This window comes from Myotis myotis, unplaced genomic scaffold, assembly GCF_014108235.1.
Source record: "Myotis myotis isolate mMyoMyo1 unplaced genomic scaffold, mMyoMyo1.p scaffold_m19_p_3, whole genome shotgun sequence".
Lineage (NCBI taxonomy): Eukaryota > Metazoa > Chordata > Mammalia > Chiroptera > Vespertilionidae > Myotis > Myotis myotis.
Genome location: NW_023416335.1, coordinates 181,587,999 through 181,607,551, shown reverse-complemented (window position 1 = coordinate 181,607,551; position 19,553 = coordinate 181,587,999). Strand labels below are relative to the sequence as shown.

Below are 19,553 nucleotides of genomic sequence, written 5' to 3'. Positions count from 1 at the left end.
TGTGCAAAACAACAACAACAAAACAACATTATGTTGAGATTCTGCTTCCTGGCAGATTGTCGACAGTTTAGCTCAAATTAACTCACAAAAATTCTTTAAAAAAAAAAAACGCGCAAAAAAACGCAACAACTTTGAAAAGTCCCGCCGCGGCTTGAAGGAGCTTGCTCGGCCCTCACAGACCGTCTCCGCGTGCTGATCGTGGACCAGCCTGGCGATGAGACACCCTGGGAGGAGCTCGGGCCTCGCGAGGTATTTTTGCTACCATGAATAATACGGAGGCTCCGACCATCGGAAGAGTGGGGACCTGAGGAACACGCACGGAGGGAACACAGATCATACCAAATACAAAAACAGCCTTAACACATGCCATGTCACATACAGAATCATTGACGATTCCATTGCAAAGATTACACTTGGGTTCATCAGGAGTGGAAAATGGCTAAATGAAGGTATCAGGATGGTTATCTTAACTTGAAAAACAGGTTAAATGCAGTACTCCAGGTGACAGACTTGTCTTTTCAAGGCAAAAAAAAAAAAAATCCTTCTGCAAAGAGTATTGTTCACATAACTGAGAAGGTGAACTATTCCGAAAAGAAAAGAATAAGGCTCCCTGAGGATAAATATCTAAAAGATAAGTCGCTGACTCTGGGGACTCGAGAAACCTCTACCCATTCAAACTAACAAAAGGACAGGAGCCTCATGCATATTTCCTTAGATCCACCTGCAGCTTTTTGTGGAGTCTAACTCTGCCCTTAAAATGCCCTTGTCCAGCTCTCAAGGTCAGCTACCCTAAGTGATAGCTTAACTCTGGTGTGTTTTAGTGGTAGAGCCGAAATAGCCTTTTTACTAAAATCAAAGAATTGCCATACTACCAGTTTGTTTTTTTAAAAAAATACCAAAATATATAAAGAAAAAATATTAGAAAACTGAAGTTTAGGGATAATCTTAATGGGAAATAACACATTGTACAACATCATGTTGTAATGTTAAAAAAAAAAATTGCAAATTGAACAATTAGAGGTTAGCAATCAGCTACCTAATTAGTAGCCAGTAAGATACTTACTTATACATACTTGTTGCCTTAGGCATCATCAACAGGAGATTATAATTAAGATGCTTCCTGAAGACTTTTTTTTTAGTTGAATTAAGCCTGACCAGTTTGTTTTTCGATACTTGTTCTAGTTTGATTCAATTAATGCTGGGAGCAATGCTGACTTTTGTCACAAATCTCTCATGACAGATCATCCTGATTATCTTCCTTAGCCTTATACCCTGCCACTCTATTTGCATTTTAGATCCTACAGTAATAACAAGAATTAATATGTACTGTATTGATTATTTGCTAAGTATAAGCCACTGAATTCAGTGCTTCACAGCTTTTAAGCCTCCTTAAAACCCTATGCAATAGGAATTATCAGCCTTCATTTTATAGGTGAGGAGCCGGTAATGTTGGAGGCAGGATTTATATATAAATTAACATTGTGATTCCAAGAACCCATGATCTTTAAAGGCTACATGTAGTTTTCCAATAAGCTATGCTTTTCTCTCTATCAGAGATGTCTTTCTCATAGTCATCCTAGCAAACACTTAAGAATTCATAACTCAGCCCTAACCTGTTTGGCTCAGTGGGTAGAGCATTGGCCTGTGGACTGAAGGGTCCCGGGTTCGATTCCGGTCAAGGGCATGTTCCTTGGTTGCAGGCATATCCCCAGTAGAGGGTGTGCAGGAGGCAGCTGATCGATGTCTATTCCTTTCCCTTCCTCTCTGTAAAAAAATCAATAAAATATATTTTTTTAAAAAAACCATAACTCAGTTTAAATGTTACTTTCAAGTCTTCTCTGATCTCCTTAATAAGCCTACTCTCCACTACCACCAGTATTCTACCACTAAGTCTAACACTTCTATTATTGCACTGTCTTTATACATAATTATTGATCTGTTTCTCTCTCTTATTATTAAACTTTGAGCACCTTAAGGGGAGAGACTGTTTCCTATTCTCAATTCTCAGTTCCTTGCCATGTGCCTTTCATGTGATCAATAAAGGCATAAGGGATTTAAATATGAGGGACAATTAACACTTATACATTTACTACTTCGCTTTCTCTTTCCTGACTTCCTGAAATGTTTCTTTTAATATCTCTTCACCCCTTCCAGGTTAAACTTCTCTAGGTTGTCTAAATTTGGTGTTCTCTCCTTCCCTACAGGCATGCCCTAAAACTTTCTATTTGGCTTAAGCTACCACCACTCTACCAAAACTACTTTCACTAAGGCCATCAATAACCTTTGATTGCTAAATCTAGTGGTTTCATTTTACCACTGGTTTTCATTTTACATGATTCTCAGTAGCATCTGACACTGTTGATCACGCCTTCCTTGAAATACTCTCTCTTCGTATTCAGACACCATGCTTCTCTTACCTACTCTGCTATATATATCTTTCTTCTAAGCTTGCTCACTGTCCTTAACAAATACGGTTTTTTCAGGGTTCAGTTCTTAGCCCTCTTATCTTCTAACTATACTATCTCCCTAGGTGATCTCATTCATGCCCATAAATTCAATTTTCTATCTGAGGTTTCTGAGATTTTGATGTTTAGCCCACAACTTTCTTCTGTGATCTGGACCCAGACATGCAATGGTCTAGTTTCTATTTCCACTTGGAGTATGAAAGCCACCTTAAAAGTCATCATATCCAAGACTGAACTTTACCTCTCCCACAGCTGCAGTAATTGCAATTACAGCAAGAACAATATACAAAAAGCCTCGTCCTCCTCCACTATGTCCCCCATCTCAAACAGTAGCAACCTCAGCTACATCGTCACGTGCTCAAGGCAGAAACACTGGTTTAGGTTTGAGGTTGTACTTAGTTCAGCTATTTTTGCCTCAATTTACTTCTAAAGCCACAAATCAGCTGAGTAAAGGGTAAACATGGGCTAAAGAGACAGTTGAGGAGCATTTTCTTACTCGTTCCCTTGTACCTCATAAAGCTGTGTCTAATGTACAGTGGGCATAATGGCCAGATTGAATAAAATGTTCTCCGGATTAGAATTGAAGTGGCACACACCACATGTATCAGAGCCCATTAAATGCACTCAGTGAGCCACATGATGTAATTACACCCAGGTGTAATGGGCAGGTTATAGGCCTTGACTTTTTATTGTGCCAACACCGAAACAAACTTTCCTTTTGGTCCTTGTCCTGCAAAGCCTGAGAGGTTTTCCACTATTTCTGCTTAATGCCTTTGTGGAAAATTCTAGCCACATTTAACAATTATCTTTGACTCTTCCTGTTCCTTACCCTTGACACCTAATTAATCACCAAGTCCTATTGTTTATAACTCCTAATTTCCACCATTATCACCTGAAAAACTGCGATTTCCCAATTCCACTCTTGTTTTCCTCTCAATTCACCATAAAGTAGCCCAAATGATCTTTTTTCTTTTTAATATGTTTTTATTGACTTTTTTAGAGAGAGAGGGAAGAATAGGGATAGAGACAGAAACATCAATGATACAGAAAGATCATTGATTGACTGCCTCCTGCAGGCCGTGGGGATTGAACTTGAAACCCAGGCATGTGCCCTGATCAGGAATTGAATCCCAATCTCTTGGTTCTTGGGTCCACGCTCAACCACCGAGCCACACAGGCCAGGGTGGAGTGATCTTTTTAAATAGCAAGTATGTTTATATCACTCTGTTTTGGGGGAACTTTTCATCAAAGATCAGGGAACACTCCCTTATATCAGACGGTTTTCTTTATAAGAAAGTAAAAATGTTCAGAAATTCAAGAGAGAGAGATGGGTAAGAAGTGGATAATTTTATTTTATTTTTGCTTTGTTGAGATTAAAGTCAAACTGACTTCTCTACTTTGTGTTACACTATCACCTAGTGCTTGATTGTTTCATTTTAATTGATTGTTGTTCAAATGAATTTTTCCGTTTCAGTATCTACAAACTGAAGTAGGTCCCAATTCACCTCTGTTCATGTGATCCAAGTTACATGCCTGATCCTTAAAAGTTTTGTTCAGCCGGTGTGGCCCAGTACTTGAGCATCGACACATGAAACAAGAGGTCACTGGTTCAATTCCTGGTCAGGGCACATGCCCAGGTTGAGTTTGGGCTTGATCCCCAGGAGGGGGCATGAAGGAGTCAGCCAATTGATGTTTCTCACTCATCGATGTTTCTATCTCTCCCTCTCCCTTTCTCTCTCTAAAAATCAATAAAAATATTTTTTTTTTTTAAAAAAAAAGAAGTTTTGCTCTTTTCTGGCTAGAACCATGGAGGGTGCCGAAGAGAAGAAGAAGAAGGTTCTGCTATGCCAGAAACCCTCAAGAAAAGCGAAGGAATTTCGCAGAGCTGAAGATCAAGTGCCTGAGAAAGAAGTTTGCCCAAAAGATCCTTTGAAAGACAAGGAGGAAGCTCATCTATGAAAAAGCTAAACACTATCACAAGGAATACAGGCAGATGTACAGAACTGAGATTCGAATGGCGAGGATGGGAAGAAAAGCTGGCAACTTCTATGTACCTGCCGAATCCAAATTGGCATTTGTCATCAGGATCAGAGGTATCAATGGTGTGAGCCCAAAGGTCCAAAAGGTGCTTCGCCTTTTCCAGATCTTCAACGGCACCTTTGTTAAGTTCAACAAGGCTCCATTAACATGCTGAGGATTGTGGAATCATATATTATAAGGGGGTACCCAAACCTGAAGTCAGTAAATGAATTATGTACAAGCGTGGTTATGGCAAAATCAACAAAAAACAAATTGCCCTGACAGATAACTCATTGATTGCTTGATGTCTTGGTAAATATGGCATCTGTATGGAAGATCTGATTCATGAAATCTCTACTGTTGGAAAGTGCTTCAAAGAAGTAAATAACTTCCTGTGGCCCTTCAAGTTATCTTCACCATGATGTGGAATGAAGAAAAGACCACCCATTTTGTAGAAGGTGGAGATGCTGGTAACAGAGAAGACCAGATCAATAGGCTTAATAGAAGAATGAACTAAGATATCTACCATGGTTATTTTTGTAATCTGGTCAGTTAATAAACAATGAGCCCTTAAAAATTGAAGAAAAAAGTTTTTTAACCCAGTGCTGGATTTCCTCTCATGCACACCATTTTTCCTTTGCCAAGTAGGTAGCACTACTAGACTTTTTATGATCCTATTATCTTCAGAGACACTAATTATGTCATTAATTGGATTAATTTTATTGATATATAATTTCCCAACTCCTTTGTTCATTTTTAATTTTTTCCTATTGTTAGAGGAATAGTCTAATAATGTATACGGTATACCTTGGAAAGCAAAGCTAGATATGTTAACCAGCTATGGGTAGACATTACTTAAAGGAGGAATGCTGACAAGTGGGAAGGAAAAAAAAATGAGCTGAATCTATAGCTAGTACCCCTGTACAACTACTGTGATATGATACTTATTCAGTCCATTCCAGACAATTGCATAAAGGATTTCTAAACCTGTTATTGGTTATGTTGCTAACCACAGGAGGGAATAGTTTCACACATTACAGGTACTATACATGCAGGCAGCTACTGGAATTCAAATGAAGTTGTAGGGGTTCAGAACAAGTCACCTCAAGATGTGCTTCTGCAGTATGTAGATTATTTTGAGTTAAAGGCAACAGGCAACAGGCTTTGCAGGCTCAAGATAAATTTTGCCCCTCTTAATTACCTAGAAGATTTTAAATTTGGGTTGTTGCCCATAATAAGAGATTATTCCCTACCTGCATAGTTTGGTGGAAGCAGAGTGATGGGTGTCTTTTTTTCTTCTTCTTCTAAATTTAGATTAGCAGGAGAAAATATTTGTGAAACTAGTTTCTTTAGCTTAGCGACTCTTGGTTATTTGTTATAAGTATTCATGGGTTTTGTTAATTCTGTACTTCACTATCTGGTTTCTCTTCTTTCATCTTGTCATATGTCCTAAAGCATGGCCTTTATGACCAATGGAAATATTTCTTCTCTGGCCCCCACCATCCAGAGGGTGTACTTGCCTAGCTCTCTGTCCAACCATGCCAAGCTCTCAAAGCAGTTTTTTATGTCTATCCATTTCCTCTGAGAGATGGTAAAAACAGGAGTTCTCATTCTTGTTTTTCACCACTCAGATTGCATATGCATCTGGCAGCCAGGCTAGTAGACTGTGGATCTGAGTATAATGAATTTAAACACCCCGTTCAAAAATGGAGAGGGGACATGTTATTTCCTGTGTTTTGGAATAACTTTCTAACTCTGGAAATGAACTTTATCTAGTGCGGGTTGCATCATTTAGCACTCTGTTTTGGGGATACACCTTGCATTCATAGTTACTGGTTTGAGTTGCTATTAAGATCCTATTTATCAGCCCCCGCTGGTTTGGCTCATTTGATTGAGTGTTGTCCCATGAATCAGGAGGTCGTGGTTTAATTCCCCATTAGGATAAAGCCAGTTGCACGCTTGATCCCCAGTAGGGGGCGCTCAGGAGTCAGCCAATCAATGTTTCTCCTCTCCTCTCTCTCTCTGAAATTAATAAAACATGTTTTAAAAATAATTTAAAAAATAGATTTGGCTTTTTAAAAAGTCCTACTTGTCAAGGCCAGGTGCTGAGTCTTTTGAATTGAAAAATCTTCTAAATTGAAAAGAAAGAAAAAAATTTAGAGAGCTTTTAAATTATAATGGCTAGTCATCAGGGTTCCTTCACAAGATGGAAGGAGATTATCAAGAGAAGATGGCACCTGAATAGGCAGACCTTTCTTGAATCTCCTCCCAGGGCCAGGCTGGAAATAACTAAATTGGGGAACATTCACGCAGAATTACCACCTGAGGTCCAGCTGAGGAGGAGATTTATATCAAGGAAGGACAGAAAACACCTAGAGAATAGCAGGAAGGGCAAGATCGAAAGAGGGGCTGACCCAGCTTCCATGGCCAGAAAGATCTTTTCCCTGAGAAGATTGAGGCTCAGAACCCAGGCTGGGCTCCACAGCCCAGAGCACCATCGATGAGACTAGTGGCCCATGTAACATCCAGCTGTGAAAGGCAGCAGGGCTTCTGCCTGCCTGGGAGATCAGAGGTGGTGATGTAATGTACCCCGCGAATCACAGAAGGACGCCTCAAGAAGTCGAATTAAAGAGTCACATTTATTGCAATCCGGGACTATGAGGGGGCATTCCCAAATCTCATAGCAATAAGATGGTGGCAAAACCAGACTTAAATAGGCAAAAATCACAAAGGTATTGATTACATCCCAGGCTTTGGAATGAGGCACCTGGCTTGAAAAAAAAAAAGCAGATTACAGAAGCAGAATTAAGCATGTTAATCACAGTTTCGGGTCTCGGGGTCACTGAATTGACAGATATACATTATCTAGAACCCTTGGGTAACCTGGGTTAAACTTAGGCATGTTATCTAAATTATAGTTTTGGGTCTCCGGATCACTGAGTTGATAGAAACACATTATCTAAAGCCCTCGGGTCTCCGACCACTGAGTTGTCAGGACAATTTAGAGTAATTGTGCTGTTTTGGTCTCAGGACCACTGAGGCAGCTGGAACGCACCACCTGTGGCCACTAAAACAATTTAGGGTAATTGAGCTGTCCTGTTTCCAGGTACAGTAGAATGTGCTTCGATAACCAGTAAGATCACAATCAATGGGATAGTCATTCAATCAATAAGGCATTCAATCGAATGGGATGATTTATACAATTCAGAAAATCAAAATAACCTGTCCATTGTTAAACAAAGCAAATAGGTACCATACTTCAGTGGTAGACCAGAGCCTGTCAGAGAGAAAGCCTCAGTTTTCTTTTTTTTAAAACCCAGAGCACAGCTACTTATCCAAGGCTTTGGTGGAAGGAGGGTAGTGAGGATTCGAGGTGCTAGCATCGTGGGGGAGGGGAGGGAGACAAGGAAAAGCAGCAGCTACGAGTCCTGCATTTGGTCATACCCCCACAAACCAAAACAGCCATTTTTCCTGAGAGGCATTGGATTCTTTCAGAAACCACAGCTCAGGAAAAGGAAAACACTCTGCCCTAGGTGATACAGCCTGCCCCACCCTCAGGCACCCTGCCTACCACACTCTGCATCTTGACCTTTACAGGGGAAACAGCAGGAGAGACCAAGCCCTCAAGGGTTTGAACAGTTTCAGGAAGCCTCAGTGGCTGGATAAGGGTGGGGCCGTCCACCCCACGATCCCAGGAACCTGACTGGTGCTTCCCCCACAGCATGGGAGAGCTGATGGAAACTCCAAGTATCCAGCTGCTCCCACTGGACGGCATACAAGGATCTCCGCCCAGCTGAGCACAGAGTAATATTCTGGGACACTCTCAGAGGAGTAGCTCCGAGATGGGGAAACACACTTACCACTTTCCCGGAAATCTGAACAGCATCTCCCTCAACAGGGGAGACCCAGAGGTCTATACTCCCAATTCCTCCTAAAGCCCTTTCAGAAATAGACTTTTGAGTGATTAAGATTGACAGCCGGCTGGCAGATGAAGGCGGGCAGAGGCAGTGCTTGGGGAACCTGGGTAAGTTTGCTGACCAAGCCCTAGGCCCTGTGCTGCTAACAAACCAGCCTTACAGTGCAGTTTGCCCCCTCTTGCACTTAGCCAAGTCCTATGGAGACGGACACAAACTGGATTTCTTGGAGCTTCAAATGGGCTGCTGAGAGCTAATGAGGACATTTTCTGAAAGTGGTTAGTACCTAATTATCTCCCAGGGAGCCCAGAACTGGCGGATATAACAGTCAGCTGCAGTAATCAGAAGAGTGGAATCCAAAGAGACCTCCCAGAAGGCATGAAACTGCTGAGATGAACACCACTTCACCTTTTTTTCTTGTTTTCTTCCCCCTTTTTTTCTTTTTAAATTTATCTTCTTTATCTGCTTTAGTCTCTTGTTTCTTTCACATATCTAATTTTTCTCTTTCCTTTTCCTTCTCTATTTATTTTTATTTTTCTCCTGCTTTCTCATCTTTTTTTCTATTTCTTATTTTGTGTCTATCTGCTTTCGCCTCTATTTTCCTTTTCAAAATTTTTTCTTCCTCTTTGCTTTTATGCCATTTTCCTTCCCATATTTTTTATTATTTTATTTATTACATATCTGCCCCTTCATATTCCTTTTTCTTCCCCTTTTTCTTCTTGTATTTTCTTTCTTTTTTTCTATCATTCTCACTCTCTTCTCTCTTTTCTAATTCTCTTTGATTTTATGATTGCTTTTGGTGTTGTTGCAGGGGTCTTGTGTATGTTTTTGTTTTGTTTCTTATTTTGTTTTGTTGTATTTTGTTCTGTTCTGTCAATATCTACACAACTCAAACAACGTGGTTGGGGGTGAGCCTCACAGTCAGCCAACCTGAGAGGAGATCCCACCCACAAATGGGACAACAACCCTCAAGATCCAATTATAGCAGGAAAACCCAAATAACTCAAACAAGGGGCACTCCCAGAGCACCCAGCTTAGGAGATCTAAGAGACTGCACCACTGGGCCTCACAAAACACCTAATACATAAGACAACCCTACAAAGACTGGGGGGATAAGCAGTTTGATCTAATACATAGAAACCAATACAAAGGGATAGTAAAAATGGGGAGACAGCCCAGCCAATATGGCTTGGTGGTTGAGCATTGACCTATGAACCAGAAGGTCACAGTTCATTTCCAGATCAGGGCACATGCCTAGGTTGCAGGCTTGATCCTTTGTGTGGGGTGTGCAGGAGGAAGCTGATCAATAATTCTCATCTTTGATGTTTCTATCTCTCTCTCCCTCTTCCTCTCTAAAATCAATAATATATTTTTTAAGAAATGGGGAGACAAAGAAACAACCCATAAATGAAAGAAAAGGAGAAATTGCCAAAAAAAGGAACTAAATTAAATGGAGGCAAACAATTTGTTAGATAAAAAATTCAAAGTAATAGTTATTAGGGTGCTCAAACTTAGAATTATAAGGAACTTAATAACAACATTATAGAACTTAATGAGAACTACACCAGTATAAAGAGGTAGAACCCTGGCTAGGCTTGGCTCAGTGGTTAGGCAATTAGCCTGTGCACCTGAGGGTCATGGCTTCAATTTCTGGTACAGGATACCTGGGTTGCAGGTTTGATCCCCGGCTCTGGTTGGGGTGCCTTCAGGAGGCAACCAATCGATGTGTATCTCTCACATCAGTGTTTTTCTCTCTCTCTTCCCCCCCTGCCTTCCACTCTCTCTAAAAATCAATGGAAAAAATATCCTCACTCTGGGTCAGGATTTTTAAAAATGGTAGAAACCTTACATAAGAATCAAGTGGAAATGAAGAATGACAGCTGAAATAAAAAATCCTCTGGAAGGAATCAACAATAGACTAGAAGAAGCAGAGGATGGAATCAGTGAACAAGAACATTCATTCAGAGCAGCAATTGGAAAAAATTTTAGAAAGCAGGAGAGTTTAAGGGAGCTTTGGGACTAATGAAATGTAACAACATCCGCATGACAATGGTTCCTTAAGAAGAAGAATCTGAGCAAGGAATCAAGAGCCTGTTTGAAGAAATAATGACAGAAAACTTCCCTAACCTGGTGAAGGAAAACGTCATTCAAGTTCAAGAAACAGAGTCTCAATCAATATGTACCCCAAAAGACCCACATCTAGATACATCATAATTAAAATGGAAAACATTGAAGACAGAGAAAGAATCTTAAAGGCTGCAAGAGACAGACAGAAAATTACCTACAAGGGAGCTCCTATTAGACTGTCAGCTGATTTCTCAATAGAAACACTTCAAGCCAGAAGGGACTGGCATAAAGTATTCAAAGTAATGAAAAGCAAGGGACTGAATCCAAGACTACTCTATGCAGCAAAGCTATCATTCAAAATTGAAGGAGAAATAAAGAGCTTCATAGACCAAAAAAAGGCTAAAAGAGTTTATCGCCACCCAACCAGCACTGAAAGAAAGGCTAAAGGGACTGAGAAGAAGAAAAAGGAGAAGAAGAAGAAGAAGAAGAAGAAGAAGAAGAAGAAGAAGAAGAAGAAGAGGAACATAGGCATAAAAAATAAAATTGGCAACAAAAAGGGCCTATCAATAATAACCTTAAATGTAAATGGCTTAAATGCTCCAATCAAAAGACATAGGGGAGCTAAATGGGTAAAAAAACATAACCAATATATATGCTGTCTATTAGAGACCCACCTCAGAAAAAAAGACTCTCACAGGATGAAAGCGAAGGGATAGAAAAACTTTTCCATACCAATGGAAATGAAAATAAAGCTGGGGTAGCAATATTCATATATTACAAAATGAAGGCCATCATGAGAGTCAATGAAGGCCACTACATATTACCAAAGGGATCAATACAACAAGAGGTTATAACCCAATACAGGAGCACCCAAATATATAAAAAAAACTTCCAGAGGATTTTAAGGGAGAGATTGACAGCAATACAATCAGAGTAGGGACTTTAACACCCCTCTCACACCACTGGATAGATTTTCTAGACAAGAGGTCAATGGGGGCAAAAGGGAGTCACGTAATACTTTCAATACTAAAGATTTAATTTTGGAAAAAGACATTAATGGGATTTAAACGAAGGTTTTAATACAGCACTACCTAAGATTGGGTGAGCCAAAAAGTCCCTTTCTTTGTCCCCCAACATTAAAGGGCCCTGAACAAGTCTGCTCTATTTATCCCAGTTTGGAGAAATTAAAAAGCTGAAAGATGGATTACAATGAGAAAACCTGACCAGCAATAGCTTGGGGCTACAATTAGGCAAGTTAATCAAGTTAAAGATTGACCACAGGGCCTTGGTATAATCCCTGGCTGAGGAACCAAAGTCTTTTTACTCAAGAGTGAGTAAAATGATCAGGGGATAGAAAAGAGAAATTTCCAGGACTCTTCGATATGGCAATTCAAGAACGGTTGTACCAAGACCCATTGGTGAAGTCCTGACTCAGGCTATAATAAATTAAAAGAATATGAAAATGTAAGGATTGATAAAATTATGAAAATTGGAATTTTAACAAGTCTTATGTAAAGAAGTTATGTCAACTTGACTTGATCATTTTATGGGAATGCTTATATTATAGCTGGCTGGAAACACATCTCCTACCCAGTATTGTAAAACCAAACTTATTGATAAAGTTCTAATGAAGCTACAGTAAGAATGTAAGAGTTGATAAAATCAAGGTCAAAGGTTATAGGTGAATTGGTAAATTTTGCAAAGGTTTTATATGAAGTGTCTCTTACTAGATTGTATTGTGAAAATAGACATTGTGTCTTACTGGGGGAACATTCCCCTGCCTAACATAGAGTGTCCCAAAAAATGTATACACACACTTTGAAGAATTATAAAGCAGTGTTTATTTTTTAAATATACTTTTATTGATTTCATAGAGGAAGGGAGAGGGAGAGAGAGAGAAATAGAAACATCAGTGATGAGAGAGAATCATTGATCAGCTGCCTCCTGCACGCCCCCTACTGGGGATCAAGCCCAAAACCCCGGCATGTGCCCTTGACCAGAATCAAACCCGGGACCTTTTAATCCACAGGCTGATGCTCTATCCATTGAGCCAAACCAGCTTGGGCGGCAATATTTATTGAAATACATTTTATTTTCAAAATTGAACTACCAGCTGTTAAAGTGTGTATACATTTTTTGGTGACACCCTGTATTATAAAACAGAAGGCATATCCATCCACCCTTCAAGCAATATTACTTAGATATGCTAAGCAGAAAATATAGCTTTATTGAAAGATTTGTTGCAAAAGGCTTGAAATGTTAAAAAGATAAAAGGTACCTAAAGCCAAAGACTATAAAATCGATGTTATTTCTTAAAGGTGATTTCCTCAGATATTTTTTCCTTGGTCTAAGGCCAGTCTAAAGGCCATGTTTAGAGGGATTCTTAAACCAGGGAGGATCCTCAAACGTTTTTTTGTAAATAGATTATCTCCTGAGCCCAGATAGAAAGGGAAATAAAGTTTCACATATTCTCTTTCCAAATCTAGACCAATTGGTTACTGATCTTTTTTCTCCCAGTTCTGTTGACTGTGTCCTAGGGGTGGATGTGGCTTTCTGCCTGCCTGGGACTTTCAGGTGGTCAGTTCTTTTAGCTATCGGAGGGAATGACTCTGGAAGGTAATAAACTGCACCATCTAGAGCCCATTTGATCATTTAGTACTTCCAGAAATATTTACTATTTGTCCAAGATGAAACCTGACAAGACACTTGAAAGAATTTAATTACCTAGTTGTCAGAAATTTGGCAAAATTGAAGCCGATCATTCAGAATCTGATAGGAATTTTCTCTCTCTCTCTCTCTCTCTCTCTCTCTCTCTCTCTCTCTCTCGATAGTGAAAGGGCGAGGACTATGCCCTCCACCTTGCCCCAGGGTAAGGGGTACACCCTCCATCTTGCCCCAGGGTAAGGGCTATGCCCTCCATCTTACTTTGGCCATGTGCTCAGCAAGGCTTCTTCCCGGAAGCCAAGCCTCTGCTAGCCACACCCAGGACTTCTTTAAACTAACCAATGGCAATCAAGGGAAGTCGCCATAGATATGACCACATCCTGTGTAACAAGACACCGACTTGCGCCTGACCAATCGGCAGGGCCACAGTCCTTTCTCCTCCCCTTACCCCAACCCCCTATAAAACCTCTCTCCACACAGAGTTTGCTCTCTCAGCCATTGGGCTTACCGTTGCATCGGTGAGTGTGGTCGGGGAGCCGAACTAGTTCGAAATGAAGGACTCTTTGCTTTTGCATCGGACTCGCTGGCTCCCTGGTGGGCCCTTGGGAATCTTGAAATCTGGGCACAACAATAGGAATTTTTTAAGGCCTCCTCTCCTAAGCTAAAAAAAACACTATATGCCCAGAGTAAAAGAGTCAAATCGGGAATTATATTATAGTTGGACTGGTAGATAAACCTTTAATGTCACTTAAGTTACAACCCAATTCTTTGAGGAACTGAGAACAATTATTCTTATCTTACACATCTTTGTGAAAACAGAAATGCAGTTCTAGAAATAGTTCAAAGCCCACCTATCTTTACCATCTTCAGTTTCTAAAACTGAAGGAAAAAAGGGGGTGGAAATTAAGTTTTTGGGTTTTTTTTAAGTACAACTGGCCATAGGAGCACCCTTGCCATTTTCTCCATAAATATCAAGAAAAGCATTATCTATCTAGCAGGTAACCTTAATTTATTCCATCTGCCAAAAACAGTTTGAATCCAAATGTTCTTTTACATTATCATACCCATCTCATGAGAATAATTTTAAAACAAAGACTGTGAGATCTTAGGAAAACGCTTGTGTTTATCAAGCATTTAAAGAATGTGATAAAGGATCCAGATGAAGAGATACATAGGGAGAGATTCTAGGAGGGTCCCAGGTACAGGAGCTTCTGTCTCCAAGGAGTTGGGGTGTGTCTTCCTCCCAGTACATGGATGTGTTCAAAGGCTTGGAAGCTCTCTGAACTATTGGGATATTTTTATGGATGTTTTATCTTTTGGCATGATCAATCATTAACTCCACTTTTAGCCCTTCTCCCTCTCAAGCGAATGGGGAGCAGAGCTGAAAATTCCAAGCTTTTCATCATGGCTTGATTGTTCCAATGACCAACAGTCATCCAGGAACCATCCAGAAGTCCACCCAGAGTTGCCTCATTAGAACAGACGACACGCCTACCATCCAGGAAATTATGAGGGTTTCAGGAGCTCAGTTTCAGAAACCAGGGTCAAAGTCCAAATAGTATCACAAAAGATATTTTTAGTCCTCTTATCACTTCAGAAACTCCAAGACTTTTAGGAGTTCTGTGCCAGTAACAGGGATGGGGACCAAATATACAGTATATTTATTATTATAAATCACAATATCACATCTATATATCCTGACTGGGAATTATCCTAAGGACAAAAATAATTACAAATAAGTATTATGTTTTCTATAATCATATTGTTAGTAATAATATTGGTGTTGTATATCCAGAATTATATATATATTTAGATTTTTAATTTTACACAATATATATTATTAGAAACATTAAATATGTATACATATATTTTTTACTGTAATACATCACATCTGTAAAAATCTAGAGTCCATATGATATTAACAAGAACAGAAAACAAACAAATAAAACAACAAAAAAACACACTTAATTGAGCCCTATAGAGAATGCTAGGATACCAATACATTATTCTGAAAACAGAAAGTAAATGAAGAGAATGGATGAAGCATTTATCTTTTATCTTGCCTTCCCTGGAAGAACGGCACTTCAGGGTAGTCTGAGGGAATAAGAGATCAGATAAAGTTTCTCTATAGAGAAATATTCCAGTTAATAAGTGAAGAAGGAATGGTAAAATTAAAATATTACCCATCTGCTACCCCTAATGGAACCCTGGTGATCAATAGTTCCTGACATCACAAAAGGAAAGACAAATAGGCTTATATGTTTCCTGATTTGATTCAATAAGACATACACACCACCAAAGAAATCTTCCTGCTCCCCCCAAATTGAGCCTGAATCTGAACAAATCTCTATACCTAATTACCAGTTTTACAAAAAATATAGGAGACAGAGGAACAATTTTAAATAACACCACGGGGATGTAACCAGGAAAATCCTAAATAAGGGCAATTCTACAGAACAAATTACCCAAGTTGTTGTTTTTTTAGGAATAAATTCAAGCAGGATAAAAAAGAGGTGGTGAAATATATTTTAAAAGATTTAAAATAGCCCTAACTGGTTTGGCTCAGTGGATAGAGCGTCGGCCTGCGAACTGAAGGGTCCCATGTTCAATTCCAGTCAAGGGCATGTACCTTGGTTGTGGGCACATCCTCAGTGGGGAGTGTGCAGGAGGCAGCTGAACGATGTTTCTAACTCTCTATCCCTCTCCCTCCTCTCTGTAAAAAATCAATAAAATATATTAAAAAAATAAATAAATAAATAAAAGATTTAAAATAAAATTCAACCAAATGTAGTGCATGAATCCTCAGTAGATCCTTATGTTAACAAATCAATTATAAGAACAATTCTGAAACAATGAGGAAAATTTTAATTTTAACTGGATATTTGATTACATTTATAATTACATTTCTTAGGCATAGTATTCTATATATTTTATCTCTCTACATTTCAGAGATACATAGATTAATAAAAGTTTTTCTTTAATGTTTCTTTTACCATGATGCATTTTACTCACCTTGTGCCTGGGTTCTCATAACATTTGGTTTGAAATCTGAAAGAGGAGTAGGAATGAACTTCAACCCAAATGTCACTCCAATTAACCTTCCCTGAATCCCTAGACTCAGTTTCTCTAGTTATGTCGTGTCTTAAGTACCTTAAGTTATTCCTTCTGATATTAAAATAATTGTAACTAAATAACTAATTATGCAAGAATTATTGAATGTTTTCTGCCCTTATCTATATATACATAAAGAAGTAATATGCAAATGAGGTTGGGAATCCATAACAGTCATGACCAGCTAAAAAGGAGGGGCTGGGCACGGACCCAAGCCTGAGAGAACAACACGCAGGCACGGCGTGGAGACTGAGAGATCAACACAGAGGGGCCCCTGCTCTGAGCCTTCGTGGCTCGGCTGGGGGCAGGCCCCCAGCGGATACACACACACCAACATGGGCGCCTGCTCCGAGCCTCTGATGTGACTGGGGGCAGGCCCCCAGTGGATACACACACACACACACACACACACACACACACACACACACACACAGCATGGCTGCAGGCAGGCCTCCAGCGGACACACACACACACGCGCACACACACACACACACACAAACGGGCGCCTGCTCCGAGCCTCTGCAGCCAGACTGCGGCTTAGGCCTGCTCCCAGTAGGGAACGGGCCTAAGCCATCAGTAGGACATCCCCTGAGGGCTCCTGGACTGTGAGAGGGGGCAGGCTGGGCTGAGGGACCGCCCCCCCCCCACCCCAGTGCATGAATTTTGTGCACCAGACCTCTCATTACATATAAAATAACATGAAATCAACTACTTCATTTCTGCCTCATCATTGCATCTTTAACTCATAATGCCCCTTAGGCATTTCAGGATATCTTTACTGAATGAATAAATTTTCATATCCCAATATAAGAAGATACTATGGTGGATTCTGATGTCCAGTGGAATGCCAAGGATTCACAAGGAGGCAATATCCCTGATTGAGTTAATGGCTTACACCTTACAATAAATAAAGGAGTGTTGGGAAAATTAAGGTAATACATTTAAAGTTTCTTATCTATAGTTTCACTTTTTGTGCTTTTAGTTACTCACAGTTAACCATAATCCAAAAATGTTAAATAGTAAATTCCAGAAATAAAAAATTGATGTTTTGATTATAAGCATGATAAAATCTCATGCTGCCCCACTTCATCCAGGGATGTGAGCCATGCTTTACCTGACAGTCACTTTGCAGTTGTTTTGGTTATCAGATTGACTGTCATGTATTGCAGTGCTTATATTCAAGTAACTTTTATAGTAGCCTAATGCTATGTCATAATGCCTACTGCATTCACCTTACTTTATGCCATCACATAGGCACTGTGTCACCTCACATTATCACAAGAAGGGTGAGTACAGTAAAATAAGATTTTGAGAGAGAAAAACCAAATTTGCATAACACTTATTAGAGTACTAGAGGCCTGGTGCACGAAATTCATGCACTAGCGGGGGTGTCCCTCAGCCCAGCCTGCACCCTCTCTAATTGGGATCCCTCTCACAATCCAGGACTGCTGGCTTCCAACAGCTCACCTGCCTGCCTGCCTGATCACTCCCTAACCACTCCCCTGCCAGCCTGATTGATGCCTAACTGTTCCCCTGCCAGCCCGATCACCCCCAACTGCCCTCCCCTGCAGGTCCGGTCACCCCCCAACTGCCCTCCTCTGCTGGCCATCTTGTGGTGGCCATCTTTGACCACATCGGGGAGGCCATCTTGTGTGTTGGAGTGATGGTCAATTTGCATACTGGGTGTGACTAATTAGCATATCTGCGCTAATTAGCATATCCCTCTCTTATTATATAGCATAATTGTTTAATGAGTTGTTGTTGTTAATGTCTTACTTTGCCTAATTCATAAATTAAACTTTATCATAGGTATGTATGAATAGGAGAAAACAGTATATTTGGGATTGTTACTACCCATGGTTTTGAGCATCTACTGGGGGCCTTGGAACATATCCCCCACAGATAAGGGAGGACTACTATACACAGAAGTATCTAACAATTGTTAATTATTAATTATTAATTTATTCATAAACTGTTCAGGGAACCAGAGATTTCATGGTGAATGAAATGCCCTCATGGAATACTTTTAGTAGGGGAGAAATTAATAAACAAATAAATGAATAATATAACATTGGACAAATATACACTGAGTGGCCAAATTATTATGACCACCTGACATTTATAGGCAAATTAGCCGTACACTGCGTCGTATAGGATATGGAAGCCAAAGGCCTGTTCGAACACCTTTGCTGTCTGCAGTTACCAAGATAAAACGTCTCCAATTTGCACAGGAACACAAGGATTGGACAGTGAAGCATTGGAAAAAAGTCATGTGGTCTGATGAATCATGTTTCCAGTTGCATTATGCAGATGGCAGAGTGAGAATTTGGCGGAAACAGCATGAAAGCATGCACCCCACATGCATGAGTACAACCCTTCAAGCTGGTGAGGGCAGTGTTATGGTTTGGGGCATATTTTCCTGGCATGATTTGGGCCCTTTAATTCGTGTGCAACAACATCTGAATAGCACAACATACCTAAGTATCGTTGCTGATCAAGTTTACCCTATCATGTTGATGGCGTATCTCCGTGGTCAGCAAACCTCAGCTCGAGAGCCACATGTGGCTCTTTGGCCCCTTGAGTGTGGCTCTTCCACAAAATACCACTTGGGGGTGCGCACATACAGTGGGATTGAAACTTCATGGCCCATGCACAGAAGTCGGTGTTTTGTGGAAGAACCGGTATTTTGTGGAAGAGCCACACTGAAGGGGCCAAAGAGCCGCATGTGGCTCGAGAGCCGTGGTTTGCCGAGCCGCAATTTGCTGACCACTGGAGATGGCTTCTTCCAACAAGACAATGCGCCATGCCACAGTGCTCGTATTGTGCAGGAGTGATTTCAAGAACATGAGGAGACTTTACCTTGCTTAGGTGGCCCCCACAATCACTAGATCTCAATCCAATTGAGCATTTGTGGGATGAAGTTAAAAGAGCCATCAGGCAGCTGTTTCCACAACCATCAGATCTCACAGAACTGGACAGTGCTATTCATCAGGCATGGTGTCAAACTCCTCACATCACCTTTCAACATCTTGTGGAGTCAATGCCAAGAAGAATCGCCACAGTATTGAAGGCAAAAGGTGGCCCAACGAAGTACTGATGGGGTGGTCATAATAATCTGGCCCTCATAATAATTTATCTCCCACTTTCAAAGGCTGTTAAATCGCATTGTTTACCCATATCTTCAGAAAAAAAATCACTTCTACTGTCATGGTAAACAACCTGCTTCCCTATTTATAGTAGTCTGGCCCTCTAGCAACTTCAGCGCGAAATTATAGCTAATTTGCCTACAAACTCCAGGTGGTCAGAATAATCT

The 19,553-nt window shown here is 40.3% G+C and overlaps 1 pseudogene; it reads left to right on the top strand.

Moving 5' to 3' along the window:
- Window positions 1–4,262: 4,262 nt before the first annotated feature.
- On the top strand, window positions 4,263–5,001 carry LOC118651054 (annotated as a pseudogene).
- The last annotated feature ends 14,552 nt before the right edge of the window (window positions 5,002–19,553 follow it).